The sequence below is a fragment of the Eumetopias jubatus genome, unplaced genomic scaffold, assembly GCF_037043125.1.
Source record: "Eumetopias jubatus isolate StellerSeaLion01/CBP00866 unplaced genomic scaffold, mEumJub1_p1.0 scaffold_5, whole genome shotgun sequence".
Taxonomy (NCBI): Eukaryota; Metazoa; Chordata; class Mammalia; order Carnivora; family Otariidae; genus Eumetopias; species Eumetopias jubatus.
Genome location: NW_028274811.1, coordinates 67,031,121 through 67,036,536, shown reverse-complemented (window position 1 = coordinate 67,036,536; position 5,416 = coordinate 67,031,121). Strand labels below are relative to the sequence as shown.

General features: G+C 38.7%; 1 pseudogene; it reads left to right on the top strand.

Annotated features, from left to right (window-relative positions):
- The first annotated feature begins 2,801 nt into the window (after positions 1 to 2,801).
- On the top strand, positions 2,802 to 4,278 carry LOC114217615 (dihydrolipoyl dehydrogenase, mitochondrial pseudogene; annotated as a pseudogene).
- The last annotated feature ends 1,138 nt before the right edge of the window (positions 4,279 to 5,416 follow it).

The following is a 5,416-nucleotide window of genomic DNA, read 5'->3' as shown; positions in this document are numbered from 1 at the left end:
CCCTCAGAGCAAAGCCAGTACTGGGTATGGAGGCTTCTTGTGCTACACACAGGCAGAGGGAATAATTTGCAGACAAGGATGAGGGTAGCTCAGGGCCCTTTCCAAGGGGCAGACTGTTTGGGAAATTGGAAGTAGCCTGGAGTGACCCCTTTCCTGCCCATGCAGGGGAGCTGAGACATAGCCTTACTCACTGTGCAGAGTGTCTTCCCCTCTGACCAGAAGGACTGGTGAAAACATCTGAAAACTGTGTGACCCAGCAGCACTCATGCTAAGAGAAGGGCAGACAGAGCCAATATCTTGCAGAGCAAAACCAGTGGCCTGGTTTGGCCAAGAAACTTGAGGTGTGGGTTGGCTTGAGTTAAAACAGCAAACAAAGTGCTTTACTGGTTTTAGAGCTGCTGTTCCTACTGCACCCGGGGAGGGAATCTAATTTATAGCCTCTCATTGCTGAATACAGCCTTCAGCTTGTCTGGCCAGAGAGGCTAACTAGAGCACACAGGAAGCTGCATAGCTTATTCTATAGTCCAATGTACAGTGGTACAGAGAGCACAGTCTATGGCTTCCCCTATCTGTAGAACAAAACCAGTGGCCTCACCTGATCAAGGAATTCAGTGCTCATTCAGGCTTCCAAATAATGAGCTATACAGACCAGGGCAGGGAAACTAATTTATAGCCCAGATGCTACTGAATATAGTAACCAATCCTGACTGTGTAAATCTGACTGGAGAATCTAAGTAGCTGTGGAGACTGTCCTCCTGTCTCACTTGGGTAGGGAAGCAAGCCAGCAGTCCTATCCAGTTGTTCTGAGCCAGTGGCATCCCTTCCCCCCCAACCCTATTCTCAGAGCTTGAATAGTTCCCTTGCTCAAAAATAATAATAACCTTAATAATAGGCCCCACCTCCCCAAAGATGTTGCCAGCAGATATCCAGCAACCCAAATTGAGCTGACTCGTGAAGAACTGTTTCTGCCAAAGCAAACCTGTAAAGTCATTACTCAAATGTGCAGATACCAGCATATGAAATCAAGTATCATGAAATATGTAAATATGGTAAATATGATACCATCAAAGAAGACTAATAGAGATCCAATGACTGACCCTAAAGAAATGGAGATCTATGAACTATCAGACAAAGAATTCAGAATAATCCTCATAAGGAAGTTTAGTGAACCACAAGAAAACAAACTGACAACTAAGTGAAATTAGGAAAACTATGCATGAACAAAATGAGAAATTTGACAAGGAAATAGCAACCATCAAAAAATCCCAAATCAAGAGAAATCCTAGAGTTGAAAAATATAACAGAACTGAAGAATTCAATAGTTTCAAAAGTATACTGGACCATGCAGAAGAATCAACAATGTAGAGAATAGGACATTAACAATTACTAACTCAGAGGAGTAAAAAGAAAAAAGAATAAAAAGTGAAGAAATCCTATAGGAATTATGGGACACAAGGAAAAGAAAATATTTGCATTATGGGAATTCCAGAAAGAAAAGAAAAACAGAAAAGAACAGAAGGTATATTTAAAGCAATAATGGCTGAAAACTTCTCAAACTTGGGGAGAGAAATGGACATCCGGATCCGTGATGCCCATATTATCCCAAATAGGTTGAACTTGAGTACAGCTACACCAAGACACATTATAATTAAGTTTTGAAAAGTGAAAGACGAGAAAAGAGAGAAGTTACATACAGGGGAATCCCATCATACTATCAGTAGGTTTCTCAACAGAAATTTAACAGGCCAGGAGAGAATGGAATGGTATATTCAAACTGTTAAAAAAAAAAGAACTGTCAACCAAGAATTCTACACCCAGCAAAGCTGCCCTTCAAAATGAAGGAGGGATAAAGGCTTTCCCAAACAGAGAAAAGTTGAGGAAGTTCATTATAACCAGACCTCCATTATAAGAAATACTAAAGGGGGGGGGTGCCTGGGTGGCTCAGTTGGTTAAGCGACTGTCTTCAGCTCAGGTCATGATCCCAGAGTCCTGGGATCAAGTGCCGCATCAGGCTCCCTGCTCGGCCAGAAGCCTGCTTCTCCCTCTCCCACTCCCCCTGCTTGTGTTTCCTCTCACGCTGTCTCTCTCTCTCTGTCAATTAAATAAATAAATAAAATCTTAAAAAAAAAAAGAAATGCTAAAGGGAGTTCTTAGACTGGAAGTAGAAGAACATTAATTAACATTATAAAAACACAAAAAGGTAGTGTAACTGTCACTGGTATTGGTAAATATATAGCCAGAGATTCTGCAATATGGTAATAGTGGTGTATAACTCACAATTCTAGTTTAAAGGTTTAAAAAAAGGATGTAGGAAAAATAGCCATAAATACAATAATCTGTTATTAGTTTCACAATATAAGAAACATGTAAATTGTAACAGCAAAAATCTAAAATATGAGGGGGAGAAGAAGTAAAGGTGTAAAGTATACAAGTTCTGTTGAAATCAAGTTATCAGTTTAAAATACAGTGTTATAAATTTAAGATATTTTATATAAGCCTCATGATAACCATAAGGGAAAACCTTGTAGTAATTACACAAAGAACATGATAAAGAAGTCAAAGCCTCCTGATACCAAAATACATCAAACTTCCCCCCCTACCTCGCCCAAAGAAAACACAGCAGGATAAAAAGCAGGGAAGAATGGATCTACAAAATAACCAGAAAACAATGAACAAAATGGCAGCAGTCATTAAATCCTTACCTTTCAATAATTACCTTAAATGTAATAGATTAAATTGTCCAATCAAAAGACATAGAGGAGGAGCTTAGCGCACGGGAAAGCATTGGCAGAACTAAAGTTGAGTGGCAAGATGCAGAGCTGGAGTCGTGTGTACTGCTCCTTGGCCAAGAGAGGCCATTTCAGTCGAATATCTCATGGCTTACAGGGAGTTTCTGCAGTGCCTCTGAGAACTTATGCAGATCAACCAATTAATTCTGATAGGTTCTGGTCCTGGAGGCTATGTCGCTGCTATCAAAGCTGCCCAGTTGGGCTTCAAGACAGTCTGCGTTGAGAAAAATGAAACGCTTGGGGGAACGTGCTTGAATGTTGGTTGCATTCCTTCTAAGTCTTTATTAAATAACTCTCATTATTACCATATGGCCCATGGAAAAGATTTTGCATCTAGGGGAATTGAAATGTCTGTAGCTACAGGCTCAGAAGTTACTCCTTTTCCTGGAATCACGATTGATGAAGATGCAATAGTGTCATCTACAGGTGCTTTATCCTTAAAAAAAGTTCCAGAAAAGATGGTTGTCATTGGTGCAGGAGTAATAGGTGTAGAATTGGGTTTAGTTTGGCAAAGACTTGGTGCAGATGTGACAGCAGTTGAGTTTTTAGGTCATGTTGGTGGAGTTGGAATTGATATGGAGATATCTAAGAACTTTCAATACATCCTTCAAAAACAAGGATTTAAATTTAAATTGAATACAAAAGTTACTGGTGCTACCAAGAAGTCAGATGGAAAAATTGATGTTTCTATTGAAGGTGCTTTTGGTGGGAAAGCCGAAGTTATCACGTGTGACGTACTCTTGGTTTGCATTGGACGACGACCCTTTACTCAGAACTTGGGACTGGAAGAGCTTGGAATTGAATTAGATCCTAGAGGTAGAATTCCAGTCAATACCAGACTCCAGACTAAAATTCCAAATATCTACGCAATTGGTGATGTGGTTGCCAGTCCAATGTTGGCTCACAAAGCAGAGGATGAAGGCATTATCTGTGTTGAAGGAATGGCTGGTGGCACTGTGCACATTGACTACAACTGTGTACCATCCGTGATTTACACACACCCGGAAGTTGCTTGGGTTGGCAAATCAGAAGAGCAGTTGAAAGAAGAGGGTATTGAGTGCAAGGTTGGGAAATTCCCCTTTGCTGCTAACAGCAGAGCTAAGACAAAGGCGAACACAGATGGCATGGTGAAGATTCTGGGACAGAAATCAACAGACAGGGTGTTGGGAGCACATATTCTGGGACCAGGTGCTGGTGAAATGGTAAATGAAGCTGCTCTCGCGCTGGAGTACGGAGCATCCTGTGAAGGTATAGCCAGAGTCTGCCACGCGCATCCGACCTTATCAGAAGCTTTTAGAGAAGCAAACCTGGCTGCATCATTTGGCAAATCAATCAACTTTAAAATTAGAAGATTATATTTTTCTGAAATTTCCTGGGAGCTTTTGTGGAGGTCACATTTCTGAACAGGAAATGCTCACAGCTCCAAAAATTTCTAGGACTGAATTATGAAACTTTTGGAAGGTTTTAATAGGTTTGGACAGAATGGAATAATCTCTATTTTAAATAAATTTAATATTTTGTTTCAGTGCATTAATATTGCAGAAAAAAGCTACTTTTATAGTAGCATCCAGGAAAATTTTCTTCAACCCATATTTTCATGCAGTTTCCGAAAAGATTCGACTTCACTAAATTTATGTTTCTTAGCTTTTTATCTCTGCTATTGTAAAGTTGGATTTACTTACATGGATGGAGCTGGCGTAGGGTATGTGAGCCAGCTGTGTTTGAAGCAAGGTGATCAAGTTATTTTAAACTTGGTTTTCATATTGGAAACAGAGTCATTAGAATAAGATTAAATATGTATAAACCAAACTGATGTAAATACAACGATGATCTCATTTAATCCCCAAATTCTTGCAGTTTAGAGGTAGAATTTATGTTTAAATTTTTAAGGACCCATTGAGGTCTACAGTTAACCAAATTGAGGTATATCTGGGAAATTCAAATATTAAATAAAGAAGTAAATGTATTACAGCCCGGAATGAAAATACAGAAATAAACAGTCTTAAATATTCATTTAAAAAAAAAAAGACATAGAATGTCTGAATGGATAAAAAACACGATCCAATCATATGCTGCCTATAAGAGACTCATTTTAGCCTTGAAGACACACATAGATTGAGAATGAAGGGATGGAAAAAGACATTTCAAGCAAATGGTAACCAAAAAAGCAGTAACTATACTTATATCAGACAAAATAGATTAAAAAGACACAAAGAAAGTCATTATATAGTGATAAAGAGGTCAATACATCAAAAAAGATATATCAATTGTAAATATCTCTGCACCCAACATTGAAGGACCTAAATATATCAAGCAAAAACTAACAGCTAAAAGCAGAAATAAACAGCAATACAATGATACTGGGATTTAATATCTCATTTTCAACAATGGATAGATGATACAAACAGAGAATCAACAAAGAAACAGCAGATTTTAACAACACTATAGACTAATAGACCTAACAGACATTCTTTTTTAAATTATTTTTTAATTTAAAAAAAATATTTACTTATTTTAGAGAGAGAGAGCATGGTGGGGAGGGGCAAAGGGAGAGGGTGAGTAAATCTTAAGCAGGCTCAGCACTGAGCATGGAGCCTGACATGGGGCTCAATCTCATGACCCTGAGA